A 24,955-nucleotide genomic window follows, 5' to 3' on the forward strand; every position below is an offset into this window, starting at 1 on the left:
ATATGCAAATGTTTAACCAATATGTGAACAAATGTTCAACATCCCTAACAATCAGGGAAATACAAGTCAAAACTGCACTGAGATTTCATCTCACTCCAGTTTAGAATGATAATCATCAAAAACACAAATAACAATAAATATTAGAAAAGACATAGGGAAAGAAGACATTCATGCATTATTGGAGGGACTGTAAATTGGCACAACCACTCTGAAAAGCAGTGTGGAAATTCCACAAAAGATGAGAAATGGACCCATCACATCCAACTATCCCATTCCTTGGTATTTATCCAAAAGAACTAAAATCAGCATATTATAGTGATATAGGCACATCAATGTTTAGGGCAGCACAATTCACAAGGACCAAGTTATGAAACTAGCATAGGTGTTCCTCAATAGAAAAAATGAATGGAGAAAATGTGAGATATATACTCAATGGAGTTTCACTCAGCCATAAAGAAGAATGAAATTATGTCACTTATGGACTAAATAGATGGAACTGGAAAACATCATGCTAAATGAAATAAACCAAACTCAGAAAGTCAAGGGTTGAATTTTTTCTCATATATGGAAGACAGAAATAAAGAGTTTTTTTAAAAGGGGGATCTCTTGAAAATAGAAAGGAGAACTGTGGAGTAAAGAAAGGGGATCGAGGAAGAGGAAGAAAGGATGGGAAAGGAGAAGAATGACAGAACGAAATTGAGCAAATCATGCCATGTGCATGTAAGAATGTATCACAGTGAATCTCACTTCTATGTATATAATGCACCAGTTAAAAACAACTAATTAGTAGAAGAAAGACCATTAGAGTAGAGGTAGGGTACGAGAGGAAGGAGGAGAAGCAGGAAAGGAGTTTAAATCTTTAACAGTAGCATAAAACTGTCAAATGTCTAGGAACAAATGTAACAAAAGATGTACCAGTCTTCTACATAGAAAACCATTCAAACTATAAAAATAAAGAAATTAGGCTGAAATGAAAGGAGGGATAGATTATGGTCACCGATTGCAAGACCCAGGATTGTAAATACCTTTTCTGCCTAAGCAGGCCAGAGTTGCTTAGTTTTGGCTCCTTACCAAACCCAAGTACCCTAGCTCATCTAGAAGTTTGGAATGGAGGGTACCCTTCCCCCGCGTCACTAATTTCCTTGCTTTCTGTCAATCGAGTATCCCCCATGGTTTCCATCTTTTTTTTTATTTCTCTCTTCCTCATCTGCCCATCTTCCTCCCCTCATCCCACAAGAGCTCATCATTTTTAAAGTTCTTCCGTGTACAACTCAGTTTTTTCATTTCTCTTGTCTTGAGCCCTTAATACTGTTTGACATTAGTCTTAATAATGCCTGCAAACTCATGTATCTGTATGCAAATATCTGTTGTTTAACCTTTCACAATTCATCTCCCCAATGAGAACATTCTCTCAAAGTGGACCAAATTCAGACCTTACGTTTTTTTGTTTCACCCTCACCTTATGCCTCTCACATAGGAAATGTTCCACACACGTTTACAAATGTAACCTGTTTGGGAGGCAATATTGCCAAAATCCCTGCTTAAGAATTATACCATGCTCTGCTTTCAAGTCAGGTGGGTGCAATAGCCCAAGATATTTGAAATATAAGCTTTATGTGTTTTTTCCCTATTAATTCAAATAGTATGGCAAATTTCTTCAGAGTCTTACCAATTCCTAATAATCTAGAAAACCAAGAATCTGACACTTTAACTCTCTACTTCCAAATCAAAGAACATAGCCTTAAACAGATGAAAAAAAAAACTAAACTTTTTTTTTTAAGGAAATTTTGTTTTCTTGGAATCTTACAATGCTAAAGGGACACTATTAAACCTACCGCCCCCACATGACCTGAAAACACTCCAACAGGTTCGGCAAACAAAAGCAAAGCTCAGATCAACAAAATCTGCTAAAAGTGGACCAACTTTCCCAGGGCCAAAGGGAGTTGTCATGGAAAAGAGTCTACAATTCCTTAGTCAGAGAGCAGAGGTGGGAATTTTAATAAATCTATAGCAGAAAGCCTCCTGGATCACATGCAAAGAGAAAGCTGTTGCCTTTTTAAATACTTCACTTGGAATTTGAAATAATAGACAAAGTGTTATAGAACGGCTATGAATGTGTTCCCTAATTTCATTTGTTCACAGTATAGGAAAAAACAAAACAAAACAACCTTAAATTCCAAAACTTGGCTCCTAAGATGACCAAATAAAAGTGTATTTCATAGGTTTCCAGAGCTCCTTGATGAATTACAAAAACAGAGCCATAAATTGGCCCCAGGTGTTAGCATTTGTAGTAACTCTGGATTCAAATCTAAAACTGAGGAAGAGCAGGGACAGAGACCAGGAGGGACCCAGGACAAACACTGAGCAGATTTTCTCTGCCTTGCAAAGATCTATCTTTCAGGGAGTCTGATTCTTAGTTTTCTGGTTAGTGTTCAAGTTAATAGTCTTAGCCAAGAACACATGCAAACAGTAGCTCAAAAAAGACACAAGATGTTTTTCTTCCTGTATAGTTCCTCCAGTGGAAGAGTGTGTGTGTGTGTGTGTGTGTGTGTGTGTGTGTGTGTGTGTGTGTGTGTCTCCATCCTTCATTGTACCAGTGTCAGATGACTGTCCTTCATTGGAGCATCATGTTTCTGTGTAGTTCTAGGGTAATCAGGTGGGGACCTAGTCCCTTCAATGTCAGTTTCAGAGGTCCCTTCTTGCAAGTGATCAGTTTCATCAATTAGCCACTTCCCCCAAACTCCTGCCTGGGTGGTTCACACCTTGCTACCAAGTCTTAAGGCAGGAAGCACCGGGGTCTCCCCATTCAACATGATGGCCTTCCCTTAATTTCTCTATTTTCAAGAAGGCTTCTACCCCTCTCCACTCAACGAGGAGGGTGTCTGTGGTTCTAACTGCCACAGATGTTGACTCTCAGCTGGTTCTGTTTTCAGCCCTACCCCACCCCTAGTCTTTGGAGGCATCTGTTGCCACTAAACCCCCAGCTGACCTGGGATTCCTTAGCTGGGTGAGCTGGACCTTCGTGTGGCTGCCTCCACAAGGCTCAGAATTCACACCAGCTGGTCACGGAGCCGCCTATCACTCATCCAGCAGCTGCCCGCACTCCAGAGTTTCATGTATTGCTGTTGTCTCTTCTCCTATCACTGTTTGTTCTTGTGGGTTGATGCCTTTTCCGTTCCTTTTTTGTTAGTAGTCTAAGTTTAGTCAGAAGCTTCTGGTTGTATTTTATATGTGACCAACAAGGCATCTCTCTATCTACACAGCTCCAAATGCCCAATGCCTACCCCACTCCCATCTCCTTCCTATTCTGAAATTCAAAAAGTTATGACACATGGCTTTCATGTTCACTGAAAATCCAAATTGGAAAGTACAAATATATATAAAATGAGCTACAAAGTTCTCAATATACTGAGAATCTGAACACATCTAACCATTCACATTTTATACACATTGCTTGCTTCTAAGTGGCCGCATTTACAGGGTAGAGAAGGATTTATAATAAATGCTATGAAACGAAGTTAGCTAAAATGGTACTGATGTTCTGCCTCCCAGACCCCATTTACATCACACTATAAAGTGGCAACTTGCCCAGGTAATGAATTAGCTTTAAATAGAATTTTGTCTCAGCAGTGATATATGAAGATGCATGCTACTTGTGATCATTACCATTTTATGGAAAAGACAATGGTTTTAGAGAAGTTTAGATTTTTAATTCAATATACAGGACTATGAAGCTGCCCAAGTTTGGAAACATATCAGGATTTATAGACATTTGGGCACATTAATGCCAGAAGTACTATCACTGGAGGGTCTAGACATCAGTAATCTGGGCCCCCGAGGGCCGGTTTGTTTGAACACTCTACTGTCACTGTGTTGGCCCATGTGTTCTTGCCAAAGGCACTGTCTGTTCTGACTGCACACAGTCTTGGGTGGCATTTTCCTCCTCTGCCCCTGTCTCTGTCTGCATCTGTCTTTTTCTCTGCATCGCCGTGGCCTCCTCCTAAACTAGGCCCAGAGCCTGGTTTAGGAACTTCTCAGTGCAAATCCTTTGCTTTAAATGTGTTACTTCCCGATTCAAAGAGCTCTGATAGCTGCCTGTCACAGCAGAGAGAAGCCAAAACTTCTTGGCAGGCAGGTCTGTCAAGGATTCCATAGTCAGAGCACACCTACCTCAAGATCAAATCCCCTACCCCCACGCCCTCTCTAGCCCCTGAACAGACTGGGCTCACTCAGTGTTCCGGATGCCTTGCTTTCGGGATGTCCCATTCCACCCAGCCAAACCCCTTACTGCCAGGATTATTCCTGCCAGTTCTCCAAGGTCCTGACTGCAATCTTCTCCTGAACAGGATTCTCCCAACGCCTCTGTTAGGGCTTGGATGTGAGGTATCCTCCAAAAGCTTATGGATGAGACAGTGCAAGAAGGTTCAGAGGAGAAATGATGGGATCGCAAGAGCCTTGTTCCAATCAGTGAATGGATGAGGGATTAACTGAGTGGGGATCAGAGGCAGGTGGGTTGTGGCTGGAGGAGGTGGTTAACTGGGGGCTGTGGCTATGGGGTATATAGTTTGTATCTGGAGCTGGAGTCTCTGTGCTTCTTGATCACCATGATGTGAGCAGCCTTCCTCTGCCATCCTCTCAGGCCATGATGTTCAGCCTCACCTGGAGCCCCAAGGAATGGAGCTGGCCTTTTCTGGACTAAGACCTCTGAAACTGTGAGCCCTCAAATAAACTTTTCCTCCCCTACAGTGGTACTCATCGGATCCTTTTGTCACCGCAGCCAAGAAAAGCTTATTATAACAGCCTCTAAGCAGATAAGTCTCTTAGGAAATCAATATGTCACCAACAGTTGGAAAGCCAATCACATCTGCCTGATAGCACTTGACTAGTTTTCATGTCTGGGAATTCATTGAAAATACGAAACATCGAGCTGGTGTTGTGGCTCAGTGGCAGAGTACTTGCCTAGGATGCGTGAGGCACTGGGTTCCATCCCCAGCACCACATTAAAAAAAAAAAAAAAAAAAAAAACTAAGTAAACAAAATAAAGGTATTGTGTCTATCAACAATTAAAAATATTAAAAAATATATGAATCATCCTCAACATGTACCTCCTGCTCCCTGAGAACCTACTAGGATGACATGTACCTTTATTTAATAATTTATGTATGAATTTATTCATTAATTTATTTATTAACTTGTTGGATAACTGACTTGCTCTTGAAAAAGAGAGAAATCTTGTTAAATGGTTATGCCAAAAGACCATGGTTGCAACTGTAAACCTACAAATCTGCCATCTGATGTTTGGTGAAGGAGAACACTGCCTTCACCAGTGTTCTGGCAGACACTTAAGGCATAGGAGTTTAACAAATGAAAGAAAAACTTTGATGCCTTCTTATCTAACCACTCTACTCCCATGATTTTTAAAGAGTTGGTAGTCATGATTTTGCTTCCTATAATTTCCTATTTGAATGTTAAACCACTAGCGTATGTACGATCCCCAAATCCCTTCCGTCTCCTCAGGAATCTTGTCCCGTCATTTATTCATCATGCACTGTCTTGCAGCCAGAGTGCTCTTTCTAAACTCACACCAGACTAGTGTTCTTTCTCTTTGTAGCCTCATGGGTGGGACACAGGCCCTGAGCAATCCCCCCACTCCCAATCTCTCCTTGGAACCCTGAACTCCAGCCATGATGAATCACAGCTCCCTGAACACACCAAATCCTCTCTGGTCACCCAAACATGTTTCTTGTTGCCTCTTTCTTGAATCCTCACCTCCAACATGTTGCTCTGGCCATCCTGATAAACATTTCTGGCTCCCTTTAAGATTCAGATTAAATATCACCTCTTCCTAAAAGACGTCCCTGGGCAGCTAAGTCCTTGAAAGTTTATTTCCATAGCACATTATTGACACAAGTCATGTGACACTTATTTCAATCCTATAAATTATTTCTTTTTCTGTCACTGCACTGTGAATCCATAGCAAGAGATATGTCTATTAATTTTTACATTGTCTCTTTATATTACTAGCACCTAGCACAAGGTTGACACTTAACAAATGATTGGATTAATTACTTTAAAAAGTAACATGAAATTCAAAAGCAAATAAAAAATGCAAATAACCAAAAGCACATTGTTTCCTAACTAATGCATGTATGTCAGACCACCTAAAAGCAAAATGAATGTTTTGTTCCAAAATGTTGTCATTTTTAAAAATTCTATTTTTTAATTTGTCCTTGTATGTCTTTTCCTTTAACACTTCTCTAAGTGTTTCCCAAAGAATATTAAAAGCTATTATACTATTTTTTAGACTGTACAATCAAAAAGTTTGGGGAAGAAAGGAACAAATAAGTTAATCAAATAAGTTAATTGGGTTTCTGCACCACAAACTTCCCAGAGGCCTTCTTTGTTAATCTGCACGTAAATCTCTCAAGAGGAAGCACAAAGTTTTCAGGGTTTTTTTTTTTTTTTTTAGCCATGTGTCAACCACTTTAATAATAAGATGTGATCAAAGTTCAATTTTGAGAGTTCAAAAAGGCATAGAAAAACCAATGAATTTAAACCTTATTTCATGTTTTTAAATTTGGAACTAGTTAAAAAGGAAAAAAAAAAACTTAATTTCAGTTAAGAGTTTTTGGAGTTTTTTTATTTTTTTCTTTTTACAACCAAACTAAAAATGACTACATGAGAACATCCGTGCAACAAACTGTGAAGTTTGCAAACACAAGTCACAAATTTATGAAATTAATAGTTACAGTAAGGGACATAGCCAAAGAACAACTAAGTATGAAAAAAAAAATCCTGCCTTCTATAAGGACAGAGGAGGAATGAGCAAACAATTCTGCTCCAAGAAATTCACAGCATTTTAAAAATTTATTTGAATAAGACTTTTGCAGATGTGTGGAACTCAGTTGGAAAAAATCTGCTTCCTAGATATCTCTTCAAAGGCGAGTCTTTGCTCATTTAAACTTACTAAGGGCATGAGCAAAGTATAAAATCAAAAGAGAGAATACCGTAGTATACCAGTTAACAGGTCTGTAGATAATCCTGAACTTCTTATTTGACCTCTCTGGGACTCAGTTTTCTTCTCTTACAAGATGGAGTCAGGGATACCTGTTTTGACAGGTAGATTGCATAGCTGGCATGTAATGATAGGGGTAGGACATTCAGCATATGTCCAGGCATATGGCAAGGGAAAAGCAAATGGCAGATATAAAATATTGGCAACATTGATTATCTTGTACCCTTGGGTTCACAAAAAAAAAAAACTGTCAGTGGATTACCCAAGGCATGACATTTCAAAACATTCTGCCCTCATTTTTGTTATCAACCACTAGTTTTGACCTTGCATTCTCCCTGAGAGCTACAGTTTAGATATTTAACCAGTGGAGTCACATTTCTAAACAATCCTGCATCCTAAGTCAAGTACTTCTGCTCCTTCTAATGTTAATAAGAAATGCATAAATATACTTGGTAGTAAAAAGAAATAAATAAATATCCTCAGTGGTATCTTGAATATACTCTTATCTTGGTTGCCCTTAGAGAAACTTACTACAGAAATCTGCAGCTCCTTTATGAATCCCTTCTCTACAATCTTTGCCATCTGCACCTCAGATAGAGCATTGATCTCCAACATTGATCTCCAGGATATACAAAGAACTCAAAAAACATAACACAAAAAAAAATAAACCAAAGAGCCCAGTCATTAAATGGGCAAAGGAACTGAACAGGCACGTCACAGAAGAAGAAATATGACTGGTCAACAAGTATACGAAAATACGTTCCACATCTCTAACAATTAGAGAAATGCAAATAAAATCTACACTGACATTCCATCTCCAGTCAGAATGGCAAGAATACAAGTAACAGGAAATGTCAGTGAAGATGTAGGGGAAAAGGTACACTCATAAATTGCTGATGGGACTGCAAATTAGTGCAACCACTCTGAAAAGCAGTATGAAGGTTCCTCAGAAAACATGGATGGAACCACTATTTGACCCAGTTATCTCACTGCTTGGTTTATACCCAAAGGACTTAAAATCAGCATACTTCGTGACACACCCACATCAATGTTTATAGCAGCTCAATTCACAGTAGATAAGCCATGGAACCAACCTAGGTGTCCTTCAGTAGATGAATGGATAAAAAATGTGATATACACACACACACACACACAACAGAGTACTACTCAGCCATAAGAAAAAAATGAAATTATGACATTTGCCAGTAAATGGATGAATCAGGAGACTATCATGTTAAGCAAAATAATCCAATCCCAAAAACCCAAAGGCCAAATGTTCTCTCTGACATGTGGATGCTAACACACATTAAGAGGTGGAGAGGAAAGAAGTTCGTTGGATTAGACAAAGGGGAAAGAAGGGAAGGGAGGGGGGATAGCTGCAGACATTTATAGTAAGTTTCTCAAAGAGCAACCAAGATAGGAGTATATTCAAGATACCACTGAGTATATTCATTTATCTCTTTTTACTACCAAGTATATTTATGCATTTCTTGTTAGTGTTAGAAGGAACAGAAGTACTTGACTTAGGATGCAGGATGGGCATAGAAAAGACAGTGGAATGAATTGGACATAACTTTCCTATGCTCATATATGAATACACCATCAGTGTAACTCCACATCATGTACAACCACCAGAATGGGAAGTTATATTCCGTGTTTGTGTACTGTGTCAATATACACTCTACTGTCATGTCTGTCTAAAAAGAACAAATAAAAAATAAAAACATTTAATGTTTAAAAAATAAATAACTCCCTTCTCTATTGGTGAATAAAAAAAGAGAAAATTGCAAATAAAATTGTCCTAGAGTTCTGATCACAGTCTGCTGGCCAATCAAGTATTCACATGAAAGTGATTGTACAATAAAATCAGAATGAATTTGAGATACTTATCATTTAAATCTATCCAAAGAATTACCCTTTGAACTCCCCCAAAGAAATAAGTTCACCTGCCACAGCAGGTGAACTTGACCTTCCAAGCTTTCTCCTTGACTGGCTCCAGACACACCGACCTCCATGACTCTCCAATCACACAGCAAGGATCCTGCCCTGAGGCTTAGGACTGGCTCTTAATTCTGTCTGGAAGTTTCTTCCCCAGACATCCATGTCTCACTCCCTCACCTCCTTCATGTCTTTGCTCACATGTTCCCTTCTCAGGGAGGTTTTATCATGACCATCTAGCTGCACCCTCCCACTGGGATAGGCAATCCACATCACCTTGGCCTACATCTCTGTTCTTTCCTGCAGCAGCGACCATCTTTTAAGATCTTTGCCTTATCCGATATCTCAGTATCTCCCATCTGCCTCCACCATAAAACGTAAGCTCCAGAGGGACAAGATTGGGTCTGTGCAGAGCATCAACGTTTTGGGTATGAATGAATGAAGACTGCCAGCTGGGCTGAATCCAGCACTGGAGGCGAAGGCAGAGCTCCAGGAAGGGATGAGGAACCAGCAAGCCTGGGGGTGGCAGGGGCGTTCTTCTTCTTTCCCCCCCCTTTACTGACTCGGGCTCTTTTTCCAAACCCTGAAGATACAGAGGAAGAAAAGAAGAGCTAAGACAAGAGAGAAGGAGGGAGGAAAATGACTAGAGGAGATGAAGAAAAGGAAGAAGTGATGAGGGCACTTATCTTAAAAAAAAAAAAAAAGCAGAATAAAGCTTAGATCTCTGTACGGTGGCAGCCTTCCATGTTCCCCTACGCTCCTTTCTCTCTTGCTGAAACTGAAACTAACCAAGAGATAGTTTTAAGGCCCAATAAAACTGCATGATTTAAACAGACACTACTAATTGTCAGCAAGCAACAAGGACTTGCTGGGCACCATGACCTATTTCCAGTCATATGCCTAGTAAATCCACTCCATCACCTCTGCATCCAGCCCACTGGCAAAAGACAGATGTGATGTTTTTCTCCCAGTCCTTGTATGATTTTCCCCATTAATATTTCAGTAATAGGTAGAAAGGCAGATCTTATGCATGTTTTCAAAATGAAAAGCTCAATTCTTTGGTCATCAGACATAATTCAATATTGCCTACTTAATTTGCCAACACTGTTTGCCAGTTTAATCGGAGTTAGTCTCTGTGCTAAGTGCTGAAGTTTTAGGATGATACAATGACAACCGATTGTAACTTAATCCAGTGTTTTTCATCCCTCTCCATAGATAAATCTCAAGCTCCATCTTCCAGACAGAACTCTCTGAAGAGAACTGGCTTCCTTGGGACAATTTCTTATTACTGATTCATAGAAGAGATGTATCCTTTGTAGATTCTCACCAACCAGTGAGACTTTATTGAATTTTATTTTCCCATTTCATATTATGAAAACAATACACTGGGTTTCTTTTCCAAATTCACAGTATTAGAACATTTTCTTACAATAATTTATGACATTCATTCACTTATTCATCAGATATTCACTGAGTGCTACTAGATGCCAGCCGGCAGCTACAGTTAAGATGATGACTAAAGGAAAATGTCTCAACCTGTACACACAACACCAAAGAGCTTCTCCCCACTCCCCAGGACCTGTCCTCCTTGAGAGCCACTGATCCCATGAGATGACAAAAGAATGCCAGGTGAAATCACAGTTCTCATACATCTGAAAAATAGGTGTTACTAATTTCTTACACAATAAAAAGAATGCATCATCAATACAGAAAAGTGGAAGAAGAAGCAAAAGTTTTGTAATGCCCACCACCAGGATCAGCTAATGTTAATAGTTTGATGTATTTCCTTCTAGTTTTTTCTCTTACCGGATTATTTTTACTCTAACAGGAAGCACAACTAGGAAGATACAAGAACAATATAAAGAGAATCCCACGAAGGAACTCAATGTAAGAGCTAAACAATGAAAAGGTATACTATGTTCTTGGATAAGAAGATAATATCACAAAGCAGTCAACTACTGAAAATTGTTGCTGTTAACTGCAGCAACAAACAAAACTACTTTGCTTCTATTTATGGTCTTTTTAAATAAAGTTGCATAAAAAATTCAATTCATATAGAAGAATAATCATTGAAAATGACACCAAAAGTTATGGATAATCATGAGTGAGGGCATCAAAGTTTACAGATGTTAAAATATATTATATATCTATTGTGATCAAAGCAATATAAAAATATACCAGTGGACTAGAGAAAAGAATTTTTAAATATATACTAGTAAAACTTGATTTATTGAAAAAAGTTTATTTCATATGTGATGCTTAAATGATAGACCATTCAAATTTTAAAAAATACAATTGAACCAAACACTTTTAGACACACAAACAATTTCAGATGTAAAAATTGCTAATGTTAAAAATGGAAAAGATAAATAGAATTTTTAGAAGAAACTGTAAGAAAAGAGGAGGTGAGAAGATATTTTAAAGTAAGGAGATCCAGAATCTGTAGAGGAAGAGAAGTACACTGAATTTCATAAAATTACTTTGTAAATTTTGTGACAGACAAACTACAAAAATAAAATCAAAGGAGAAATTTTTGATTGGGAAAGATATAGCAACTGATGGGACAAAAAAAATCTATAGGAAAATTTGTTGAACATCACTAATTACTAGAAAAATGAAAATTGAAACCACAAGAAGGCATTTGATCACAACTGTTAAAATGACTATTATCCAAAGGGGGGAAAATAGTAACAAAGTAGTACATTATTTGTAGGAATGTAAATTAGTATAGCTATTATGAAAAACAGTATATGAGTTCCCTTGAAAATTAAAAAAGAATTGCCATATGATGCAGCAATCCCACTACTATGTCTACATAGAAAAAAAATACTAAAATCAATATGTCTAAGGGTTTATCTGTACCCCAACATCTACTGCAGCATTATTTGCAATAGCTAAAATCAACCTAAGTGTCCACTGATGGATGAATGGATAGAGATACTGCATAATAGAAGACTATTCACCCTAAAAAGGAAGAAACCTCTATCATACATGGATGAACCTGGAGGACATTATGCTAAGTGAAATAAGCCAGGCACAGAAAGACAAATCCTGCGTGATCTCTCTCATGTGGAATGTTTTCGTTCTTCTCATAGAAATAGAGTAGAATGGTGGTAATCAGGGCTTGGGATAGTTGGGTAGATGCTGGTTAAAAGTTACCAAATTTCATTAGATAGGTAGAACAAGTTCAAGAGCTCTATTATACAATAAAATTACTATAGCTAGTAACTACATACTGAATTCTCAAAAAAGTGCTAAGAGGGTATTTTTTAAGTGTTCTCACTACAGGAATAACTTTGTGAGATAATGCATATATTAATTAGCTATATTTCACCATTCCACTGTGTGTGTATGTGTGTGTGTGTATATATACACACACACACACACACATATATATATATGGTTCAAAATACCATGTCACTCATAATAAAGAGATGCAAGTTTATCTGGCAATTTTTTAATCTATAATATAAATATAAGAGCATTTATAAATAAATAAAAGCAACTATATAGGTCAAAAAGACTAACAATAATGAGGAAAAGATGTTCAACGTCGTTAGACATCCAAAAAGTGGAAATTAGGACTGGGAATGAGGCTCAGTGGTAGAGGGCTTTCGCAGCATGTGCAAGGCCCCAGGTTCAATCCCCAGTACTACAAAAATAAAAAATAAGAAAGTGGGGAGGGTTATCAATTTACTCATTAGACTAGCAAAAATTAGAAAGTGAAAAAACAGGAATGCTAGTGGAAAAGTGAGGAAAACAATACTCTCAAACATTCCTAGTGGGACTACGATTTGTTATATTTTTAGAAAATAATGTGGAAAAAACCATTAAAATTTAAAAATACACATACCCTTTGAACCAGCAGTCCTACTTCTGGGAATTACACCATAAAAATAAAACCACCAATAGTTAAGAATATGTGTCTAAGAATATTTGTAGTGACAGCACTTTTTATGTGTTGAGAACTTTTCACGACAGAATAACTAATGAAAGACGATGGCTTGAATAAATTTTAGCAAATTCCTACCTCATGCAACTATTGAAAAGAACAAGATACGAGTACAGTTCTCAGGACTTCCAAAATGCATCGCAAAGAGAAAACCAAGGTACAGAGCAATATGCACACGTGCACCCGTGCACACACTCACACACACTCTGTACATGCAGCCTGATGCCACACGTGAAGACAAATGGAGACTATTCCTCTGAATATCAGTGCGCACATTTGTATAGGGTCGTGTGAGATAAGACTAGTGGATGCCCATCAAGCTGTATGTGCTGGTTTCTCAGAAGTAGGATGGATGAAGCAAAGAGAAACGAAAGAAGGAGGGCAGACCAAAAAGAGACTGTGGCATAACAGAACACATGCAAGGCACAGTAACCAAAGAAAATGCAGAAAATAAATCCTATCTATTATTGGAAAGATCCAGGAATAGAGTAAATTCATAGACAAGGGGACAGACAAAATAGTGACTCGATTTCTAGATGGAATTATAGATGATTTTCACTTGGAAATTTGAGAGAGAGTTTCTGCAATGCAGTAATTTGTAAAGAGAAAGAAAAAGAGATCTGAAAATATTCCTTTAAACCCTTAAAAACAGCTTTCCCCTTTAACATTCTATTTTCACATTTAGGAATTTATATTAAGGGAATAAAAATGTAGACAGCAATGCTTCTTAAAATTTCCAAGTATTTAAATAAATTCTGATATTAAGGCTAAACATAACCTCAATCTGCAAAATACAAACCTGTATGTGTGCCTACATACATGTTACACATCTATAATATGCATGTGTGTGTTATATATGTGTATTATAAAAGGAAATTTTATTAACATTACACTATGGAATCTTTTCATGTTATTCAATATACATATATTTGCTCAAAAAGACTGAATGAAAATGTGCTAAAATATTATTAGCAAAATATTATTAACAAAATTTCTGTGGCCTATGAGAATATAGGTTATTTCTACCTACATGTTTACTCTTGTCTAAACTTGCTAAAATAAACAGGCAGGTCTACAATATGAAAAAAACACAATACCACTTTTAAATGGAAGCATAGAAAGGTCATGATTTCCTTTTAAAAATGAAGGACGACACTTCCAGTCAACTCTAAATGTTAGGAGGCATAACCTTCCTCCAGTGCTCCTTCAGCACGAGAAAGACTCTCAGTCACCTAAAGACAAGTCTCACACATCCACATGGTTGGTTAAGAGTGGAAGCAGAGAAGGCCCTTTGATGACCACAGTAGGCCTGTCTCAGATAACGTTACAGCCTGGGACCCTGTAAACCCTCACGTTTCCAAGTCCCTCTGCGGAGGCTGCAGAGAAGAACTTCCATGATTCCAAACGTGCTTCTCATGTTAACTCTGCTCAACAGCATTCACCATTCACTTCTCCAGCCCTCTAGTTAAAACAGATGCTTGTAGATTGAACAGAGGGCTCAAAACTAGAGACACTTCCTCCATTTTTTCTCTCATTTCTCCTCCTGCATGGAAAAAATTTCAGCTGAAACATGAGGCAGAGCCAGTGTGGGAAAGCAAACAAGACAGTACTAGGGACCTGGTGTGCTCTTGTGCAGAGCAAGGACAACCAATAAGCTTTGTTCTTATCCCAGGAAATCTACCCTGAAAGGACCAGACAGGCCAACAAGGTACACAGTAAGCTGTGAGGCGTGGTCCTGCCCTCTCTCTCCTTCCTCCCATCCCTGGGAAGGACACTTGCTTCCTGGGTGATGGGAACAAGGATTCCCTGATATATCATTTTCCTGTGGTGCTCCAGGATTGAAGAAAGATCAACAGAAACATAGTGAATTTCTTTGAAGCACATTAGCTGGTTTCTCTTGTTGTAAATGTAGTTTGAAGAAATGTGTTCTGCATGTTTGAGCTGAGTAAAAATCCCAAAATTGCTCTGTAGAACTTTTGGATGCTCAACTAGTAACAAAATGTCATCTATACTTTGACAGATAATATCATATTAGTATTTAAAAATGTGTCAAAACAATAGCTAAATGTTGCCATGGGAAGAAAATGTAGACATGGATATGGGCATGTGTGTTCATAACTGATTCCAGCTTCAGATGTCCACATTTTTCTGGAATCATGGAATTCCAGATGACTAAGATTTCTACTTGTTGTATACATATAACTTCTGACTAGATAGTGGACATAAAGACAACAATTGTGTGTGTGTGTGTGTGTGTGTGTGTATTGCCTTGTAATTTACTTAGAGACAGATTAAAGCAATGAAATAGAGTCAAAACTAGAAGAAATCACCAGTAAATAGATACCAATGAGAATATAGCAGAGAAGTAATATGCCCCAAATAGATAATGAAGTTGCTCCAAATAGAGGGTGAAGTGACATAATCATTGAGTGCATTGTTACATTGCAGTCAGTCCTAGATTATTCAGGTGTGATTCAACAGTGTTGTGGATCCCTCTCCCTCTGCCATCCTGTGCACATTTGAGCCATCTCTTTTCATCTTTAGTTCATATTTCCTGAATCCCCCAAATCATATTTACCATTAATCTACATCAAATATAATTAGGAAGCAAAAAAATGACCTGGTCAAGAAGGGACCTCTTCCACTGTCTATTTTGGGACAAAATCCAGTGACACATTTTCACTAGCTGAAGTTAGAATGAGGATTGAGCTTAATGACTGGTTAGCTAATCTTGCATGTTGTCTTTTTAATAAGTCAAGTTGGCCCAGATATATATATAATCAGTTGGCTTCATTAGGTATTATTTATAGGCAGAACAATGTACTCCAAATGATAAAAAATTAAAAATCCATTGTCCGTGGCCTGGCCTGTGAACAGAGTTCTCGACTTGAATGGATGAGCTCTAAACATTAAAAATAAGAAATCATAGGCATCTGTCCATCTATTCAGTGGGGACACAAATACCAATTCACAAAGAAGTCTGAGCTTTCATTTCAAATGGAAGATTGGATCCTACTGGGAGAAGACTTTTCCTTTTCATTACACTTTCTGTATATCCTCCAGGATCAATGTCTTTTGCCTGCCTTCGTAACCTGGAAACCCATGCTCACAGCGGCCAAGATCCTCTATTCCAGCTTGTTATACCACATATAGTGAGGTGGTCTTCGGGAAATTACTTGATTTGGCTTTCCTTTGCTTGCCTGGAAAGTGGGTGTATAATATCTACTCCTAGAGATATTAAAAGGACCAAATGAGCTATCTCTATAAAGCACCAAGCACCGGAAAACAATGTATAACTGTTACTACTGTCATTATATTAACCACTTGACTGAACTCACTGACCCCAAGAATGAAAAAACTAGACCGTGAAAGACACAGGACTTTTAAGAGTGCTCGTGGGGAAACCCACATGCAGGCGCCCCATAACCTAGCGCTTTATGTATCTCCTTTTTTTAGCCTTCAGGGTCTTTGTACTGAAGACCAACATTTCATGTTAATAGAGCCAAATACGTTTGAGAATGGGAGAAACACTTCTGTTCTGGGTGGTTTGTAAATGGAAGAGCAACCGGCATGGGAAAAATGATTCCGGCGTGCCACCTGGGTGTCGCAGTTCCTTAGGGAGGAACACGATGAGCCCTGAGCTCCATGCCAGCTAGAAGACTGACGGTTTTGTTTCAAACCTCTATCAGAGTCACAACAATAACAACCTTAGACCTTTGTAGAATAATCAACTTCAGAACCGGGACCTCAAAGTAGAAAGAAAAATGCAAGAGACCCGTGGAGCCAGTGGAAACAGAAAGAGAGAGAGGAAATAGGACAATATATTGAAAATGATGTGGGATCCAAACCCCAAGATTTGCACTGGTTCTCCTCGACCCCGAGCCAGATAGAGGATTCATTTGTTTGTTAAAATCCTGTTCTTTTTTTTTTTTTTCCCATTGTCTTTCCCCTTGCTGTCCAAAATCAAACTGTCTGCACCGGGTTGGCAAATAGCTCCAGGCATTCGCTGTCTTCTTGGAAGTGAGAAGCTACAGCAGCCATGCCCCTGGCACTGCTGTGATTCACATGAGGGTTGATTTGCAGTTGCTCAGACTCTTAATAGAGGTATTAGAACCATAACTCTCTTAGATTCATAAGCCAGAGCAGTTTGGGCGGTGGGAGCTTCTACATAGCCCGTAGTCAGCCTTGTTCTTGTAGACAAGGTTCGGAGGGCTTCTGCGTGCCTGGGGACAGTTGATCATCTCCAGCCTCTTGGGAAGACTGGCCTAACCAGTTCCACAGCACTTTTAAGGACAGTGACTAAGCCTGGAATTGGTAATATTATTTAACATTTGATTAGTCACCAAAGAAAGTCTTTGCCTAGTAACCCTTCATTTCTTATACAAGGTCTAATCAAAAACTTTCCTGAAATACTTCACCAAAACTGCTAGTTCTACAATTAGGTCATCTCTCTGAGTAAAATATGCCAGTTTGGACCCTAGAGAGGTCAGGTTAAGTACTGGCCTCTTTAGCTGATTGGCAGACAGAGCTAGGTCCATACCCCACACCTCCCTTGCAATGTGGGCATGTTACATAAAAACAAACCTTGCATATTATTAAGTTGACTCAGACTTCTTGGGCTTTTAATCATTTTGAAGGATTGCATGGAATTTACAAATAAGAAGGGATTTTAATATATTATATCACATGCCTGCTACTGGATTCATGTACTGCAAAATAAATACACAGCTTCTCAAGCTGGCTTGAGGTGACACCTATATTCTAATGAAAGGTGACACCTTTCATTAGAATATAGGCATGGCTTTCCAAGAGGTTCTGAACTGGTTCTAAAATGTTTTATGGAGGAAATTAGAAAGGACTTGGAGGTCAGTAAGTTATTTTCTCTTTAAATTTTAAATTTAAATGATCTGTTTATTTGGTAATCACAATACAAAAAAAAAAAAAAAAAAGTCTGCTTGTCCACCTAAGCAATTTTTTCCCCTTAGAAACTGCCACTTGTCACTTTTGAATAATTAAATTCCACAGGAAGATTCCCAACTAGTAAGAATGTAAGAGTCATGTCTCTAGTTTTAGGTAGAAACTGATTATATAAAGCCTACATTTTGAAGATGTTCTCTGATTTCAGGGTTAAATGCAAACTCACATCTTGCGTCTAATTAACATCATACAACTGGCAAGACAAAAAAGAAGTTGTGAAATTCCAATAAGGAAATGTTTTACTTGCTAACAGCTATGATAAAGCTATTAGAGAAAAAAAATGATACTTAAAAGATTTTTTAAGTAGTGTTTTCTATATATAGAATGAAATATTGAACATTGTAGATAAGTTGGTCAACCTCCCTGATAACAAGTAAAGAAATTTCAACTACACAGTACTTATGGGGGATTTTTTTAACGGTGGTAGTTCATAGATTGTATCCTTCACTTCAACTCAAGAAACACACTGCAGTGCTCCGCAGAGAGCAAGTATATGCTAAACCCCTGGCAATAGTTGCTCAATAATCAAAGAAATTAAATGAAAAGTCATTCCCCAAACTAAGGGTCCAATTATATTTTATATATCCATGGAAGAAGCTGAAAGACAGAAAGGGAGACTAATATGATCTCCTATTTTGATGGTGGCTCCATTGAGATTTGTATCTATATCCTTCTTGATAAAGAGCTATGCTGAGATTTGGTACTGCAGTCCTGAAGAGTATAAAGAGATTTTTGTGCTTACATCTTCTTGGTTTTCTTCTTCCTTTTGTTTTATAACAGAGTGGGACAGTTTCATAATATGGGTGATTTCCAAAGATTTCCTTTATGAATTCTGATTTTATCCCCCACTTAAATAAAGCAAGGTGTTTAAAAATAAAAGTAGTCTCCTTTATCCATGGTACTGAAGAATCAATGTCTCCCTTATCTGCATAGATCAAGTTCCTCGACCATAGTTTCTACAAAACTAAGTAAAGCATGAGCTATTTACCAATGATGTAATTAGTCGTTTTGATTCATTTATACGTAGGCCATAACCTACTATCTCAATTCAGGTTCAGGGAATGAATTTTATTTCTGTACATTCATTTTGTCATTAGAACAAAACCTTCTGGTCCACAGCATCTCAAAGCATGTGTCCAGTACGGTCACCTGTGATGGCTGTGTGGTTTTATCAGAGAATCAGCAAGTGAGGAATTAGCAATGTCATTTCCTACACAGTTTTATCCCATCACTTATATGACTTTCTTAATCCTTATTTACACTGTTTTTAAATTTTTACTTTACTACAAGGTATTTCAATAGAATTCCTTGCAGTACTCCAAAACTGCCACAGGGCATTTTTTACTATGGGTTTTAAACATCAACTTAAGCTATTGAAAAGTACATCATCGGTTTTATTTTTGTTTGTTTATTTGTTTGTTTCTAAAATGCTCTATCATGACTTCACAAGTACAAAACATGATAATGTGAGAAAAAAAAAACTTGTTTAATTTCTTAACTTTGTTTTTTCATCTGAAATATGAGTGTGCCTGTGTCTTTTCCTAATTCTAAGCAACAGTAAACTTAATTTATGAACTTTTTCTCAATTAAAAAATAACAAATGTGACATTGAATAAAAGAGTTTTTACAATTAGCAAGTTCACACTGACAGACACAGGGATGATGATGGATAGTGATAATTTAGAGCTGGGAAACATCTGCTCAAAGTGAGTAGCTTATGGTTTTTACATCAAATTTTAAAAATACCACACTGATTCTGAGACTTTGGTAGGTTTTTTTTTCTTTCTTTCTTCCTTTTTTTATTTTTTTAACCAAAAGCAATGCAATCCACTTCTAGCAGACTTGTATGCTTCCTTCTCAGGTTCTATTAAAATTAAGAATATATAAAAATGGCCATATGAGGAAATGAGAAAGGCAAGAGAGCATCAAAGTTTTCAATGGAAAATTCACCAGCATGCACTGTGGAGGGTAAAAAGACTAATTAAATACAGTATTTGACGAAACTGTAAAAGAACATAAGTCAGTTTCCTCCACCACTTCAACCTACTAGTCTAGAACAGTGAAATCTGATCCCTGGAAATACTCAGGATTAGACATGTCACAGATAATAACACAGATATGGAGAAAAATCTGCACAAACTTGCAACAGCCTCAATAGTGACTTTGTTTTTCCCCTTGTCCTTCAGTCTCATTCTAAACAACGACATGAAGAAGGCATTGGCTGTTATTCAGTAAATTTGGACTGTGGATACTGACCAAATTGCTTGACATTCCACACTCACTCCTACCCTATTTTCAGTCCACATTTTCCCTCTGCAATGACTTTCTGATCATGCATTATCTGGTTTGGCCGTCTCTACTGCCCACTTCAGATAATTGCTCAACTCTCCATTTGGCTTTTGGCTGGGTAGGCTTGACCTAAGAGAATGGATGAAGGAAGAGCCAGAATTTTCCTTTGATCTCTTAGAACTCAGGATTCCATTATATAATCTACCATAAATCCTGGCAGTCAGATTAACATCAACTTCCAAATTTACCAGAGTATGACACTCCTCCTTGATTCATGATGGATTCTGACATTTCTTAATTAATGTGAACTTGGTCCTTCAGTGTATCCGTGATAAGACACTTTTCTTTAGTGTAGTCTCAATAGTTTTGAGGGTTTCCTTGATTAATTTTTCTTTTCTGCAATCTGAGCTTCATTATGCCAAATGTTCTAACTGGCTTTTTGCCTCTAAGGTTTAAGCTCACAGATGTTTCCTTGTGGCCACAGCAAATACCACTCCTCTGAGAATTGGTTTGATAAATAAAACTAACAATAAATTTAGAACTAAAGATCTGGCTAAAGAAGACAAGTGCACCCCATGTTTGTTACACTTTTGTACATCTATAAATTTCTCTAGTGCACCCAATTCTCAAACATTGATGGTAGTGGATTCTAGCAATATCAACAACAAACCAAAGCCTTAGATCATCCCAAACCCTCCTTCCAAATAACAGTATAAATCCCTTTCCCTACTGAACATATTACTATAGCTTCTAATAAGTAGAAATTTGGCACATTGAAATTTCATTTCTATTCCAAGTGCTGAGGGAGGAGTGAAATGGACAGAATCCAGATGGTGAGAAAGAAGTGAAATGAGGTCCCTGCATAGTCCAAATGTGAATAATTTGTGAACTGCTCTAAATGATTAATACTTATCTACTTTCATACAGCTTATGCAACATGAATGCCACCGTAAACAGACCTTTATTTTTTGACTTTTCATTTCCTAGAAAACACTTTTCTATGAATCTTTTTTTGTTCCAAACTAGATTTAAAGTACCTGTGTGCTTACTTTGTGCAGGCTGGGTGATCTAGAGGAAAAGACCATCCAACCGGTATGAGTAATGTTCTTCCTGCTGAGTGGTGCAGTATCACCTTCTCTCTGTTCATCTCTGCCCAAATACAAAAGCCAAGTGTTAGCCACTGAGCACTCTCAGGAGTGAAGCATCAGCCCTGGAGATTTATTATAACTGAAATTAGATTATTGAGTGCACTTGGCCTTTTCTATCAACCCCCACCCCAGACTGTTCTTTGCCATTTTTCTTTTCATAATTATTTCCCCTTCCTTTTATATAAGAAAAAAAAGGAAGACAGCCAACTCCACCTTCCCCCTTTCTTCTACCCACAATATCTGGACTCAGCTCCCCATTCCCATAATGCAAAGCATTTTGGCAAAGGAAAGACAGATCAGTCTTCCTTTCCAACTAGAACCCTGAGTCTATGGGACAGTGGTGTGTCTGTCTCTTACTCCCAGACAGATGCCTACAGTTTGATTGTGTTTATGATGGTATCTCAACTCACTGTTCTAATTGGAGGTAACTGAACACCAGAACCACAGAATTACCAAATGGTGAAATCACAGAGACCATGCAGTTTCCCGAGTCCAACCCCTGTGTCCATTTTGTGAGCAAAACGAGGCCTCGAAAGTCAAAATTCTCAGTGCCCAATGAAGAGTATCTATTTAATAAGTATATGCAAAAATTGGGATGATCCTATTAATCACAATAATATTAAGAGAGTAATCTTAGAGAGACTGATAGTAGTAGTAGTAGTAGTAGTACAACTACTATAGAGATATGAACTATTTCCTTATGAATCTATTTTTTGTCCAGATAAAATAATTGTCCTATAAAAATATTCTAAGTAAATAGTATTTCACACATATGAAGTGTGGCACTTTACAAAGGTCCATTACTTGGTCTCCAGGGTACCACTAGTGTAGTGCTTTGATGGGTGCCCAACAGTTGTTCAGACCCATTTTACAGTTACAGAGACACAGCTCAGAGCCTGCGACTGTTTGCTAAGCACCTCAGTGGCAAAGTAAGACCTTTTGACTCTCACTGCTTTCTCCACTAGTCATTTTTGGAACAAAATCTTCTTTACAACCATAAACAGTCCTGATTCAAAAAAACAAGTCCTAAAAGATTTATTAAATCGTTCAATTTAGGTTGTTCCACTTAAATTAATAGTTCACCTCTCTTGAACTATTCAAATCACCTCCAAATTGATGTTCTCACTCATCCCCTGAACACTTCCATCTATACAGTGTTTTCCTAAGGTTGAGGCATTATTTCATTATAAGCCTATACCAAAATCTTTAATGCTTACATTATGAAGTCCAAGATCCTCAAAATGACATTGAACTCTCCATTCCTAGATTATCTCCTGCTGCCTCCCTGCACGTGTGCTAACTATATTTCTGTCAAACTGCTAATGATTCCCCAAAGCCTTTGCTTTGCTTATTTTCTGTCCTTTCCTTACATCTTCCTGTGGAAACATTGCCCATAGTTCAAGGTCAGGGTCATATGTCACTTCCTGCCTGAAATCACCCCTAACCACCCTTTGCCAACTGGAAATAACTTCCTCCCTTCTCTTCACACTCCCCCACAGAGCTCATCCCTCTCAAAGCACTGATCACATTCTCCTCTACTGTTACCTGACGTTACGATGGAAAGGATATATTACAACTGTTAGCTAAGAGTCACACATTATACCCAGTGCCCAGCTGACCATACCTAGTAGAGAATGTCTAGGGATCAAAGAAATGTCAGGCTCAATCAAACACAATCATGCCCCTGACACCAGTGTGCAGCAGGCTCTTCCCGGGCACCGATGTGCAATCACAAGCACAAATCACAATCACAATCACAAGTACAAACAAAAGTGTGTGTACCCAAGACACTTTTGTTCTGTTAGGAGCAGGGTCTCTAGGACAAAGTTGAATGAGCCACAATGGGGCCCTGTAGCAACTACTCATTTCCTAGGCAAAATTAGGGAAAGAAATTAACAATGTGGATTGAATTAAATTATATTTGGCTCTGAATAACCTTAATCCTTAAATATTCTATAGTAAAACTCGATGCAAGTAGGACTTCTAAAATTCCTTACTGAAATATGTGTGTGTGTGTGTGTGTGTGTTTGTGTACATGTCTGTGTGTGTTTATCCCATAGCTTTAAAGTAAAAGATATTAAAATGACACCTTAGCAAGGCCTTAAGCAACATAGTTAGATCCTGTGTCAACATTTTTAAATAAAATTTCTAAAAGGCTAAGGATGTAGGGCTGGGGGTGTGGCTCCAGCGGTAGCGCGCTCGCCTGGCACGCGTGCGGCCCGGGTTCGATCCTCAGCACCACGTACAAACAGAGACGTTGTGTCCACCAAGAACAAAAACACAAATATTAAATAAATAAATAAATATTTTTTAAAAAAAGGCTAAGGATGTGGCTCAATAGTTAAGCACCCGTGGATTTAATACCCAGAACCAAAAACTAAATAAATAAAAATATACTAAATGAATTATTAAATATGATGCTATCATCTTTATTAGGTCCTTTTTTGCATGGTTTTTAGAAAATAATTCTTGATTTACTATCTGTCAGAGAAATTCAAAATTGCTGCTGGATTTCTTGGTGTCTCCTGAAAGGAAATATCCCAGTGAGACCATTTCTAAGAATAGCAGAAGGAAGATGGGTCTCAGAAATGCAGATCACTTCTCCCATGTTCTTGAGTGGGCAAAATTAATATTGTCAAAATGTCCATACTACCAAAAGCTGTATACAGATTTAATGCAATTCCCATTAAAATTCCAATGATGTTCTTCATAGAAATAGAAAAAAAAAGTTTTGAAATCCATGTGGAAAAATAAGAGATCCAGAAGAACCAAAGCAATCCTTAGTGAGAAAAGCAAAGCAGAAAGCATCCAGACTTCAAATATACTGTAGACCCATAATAACAACAACAACAAAAAGCATGGTATTGCCACCAAAACAAGCAAGAACTCCAACGGAACAGAATAGAAGACACAGAGACAAACCCACAGAGATAGTCACCTCATACTAGACAAAGTCACCAAAACTTACATTGAAGAAAAGACAGCCTCTTCAACAAAAAATTCAATCACCAAAAAAATCAAATAATCCAACCAATAAATGGGCAAAAAGAACTAAATAGAGTCTTCTCTAAAGAAGAAATATGAGTTATCAACAAAAATATGAAAAAAATGTGCAACATCTCTATCAATTAGAGAAATGCAAATCAAAACCACTCAAAGATTTCATCTCACTCCATTCAGAATGGCAATTATCAAGAAAGAAGTATGGAGATTCCTGGGAAAGCTAGGAATGGAACCACCATTTGACCCAGCTATTCCCCTTCTCAGACTACACCCAAAAGACCTAAAAAGAGCATACTACAGGGACACAGCCACATCAATGTTTATAGCAGCACAATTCACAATAGCTAGAATGTGGAACCAACTACATGCCCTTCAATATATGAATGGATTTTTTAAAAAATGTGGCATTTATACACAATGGAATATTACTCAGCACTAAAAAATAACAAGATCATGCATTTGCAGGCAAATGGATGGCATTAGAGCAGATTATGCTAAGTGATGTTAGCCAATCCCTAAAAAACAAATGCTGAATATCTTCTCTGATATAAGGTGGGGGTGACTCAAAATGGGATAGGGAAGAAGAGCATGAGAAGAAGACTACCACTAAATAAGGAAGAGAGGTGGGAGGGA

The 24,955-nt window shown here is 37.9% G+C and overlaps 1 protein-coding gene across 3 annotated transcripts in view; it reads right to left on the reverse strand.

Annotated features, from left to right (window-relative positions):
- The window catches only part of Esr1 (estrogen receptor 1), a 379,003-nt gene that overhangs the window by 348,347 nt on the left and 5,701 nt on the right, over window positions 1-24,955 (reverse strand). The window contains exon 1 of one of the 3 annotated variants that reach the window (XM_076858123.2): window positions 21,221-21,274. The exons of the other annotated variants lie outside the window; for them this stretch is intronic. The gene's annotated coding sequence lies outside the window, so the exon portion shown is untranslated. Of the gene's footprint in view, window positions 1-21,220; window positions 21,275-24,955 lie in introns of those variants that run through there. 3 annotated transcript variants of the gene reach the window in all.

The sequence above is a fragment of the Callospermophilus lateralis genome, chromosome 6 (assembly GCF_048772815.1).
Source record: "Callospermophilus lateralis isolate mCalLat2 chromosome 6, mCalLat2.hap1, whole genome shotgun sequence".
In the NCBI taxonomy this organism is placed as follows: Eukaryota; Metazoa; Chordata; class Mammalia; order Rodentia; family Sciuridae; genus Callospermophilus; species Callospermophilus lateralis.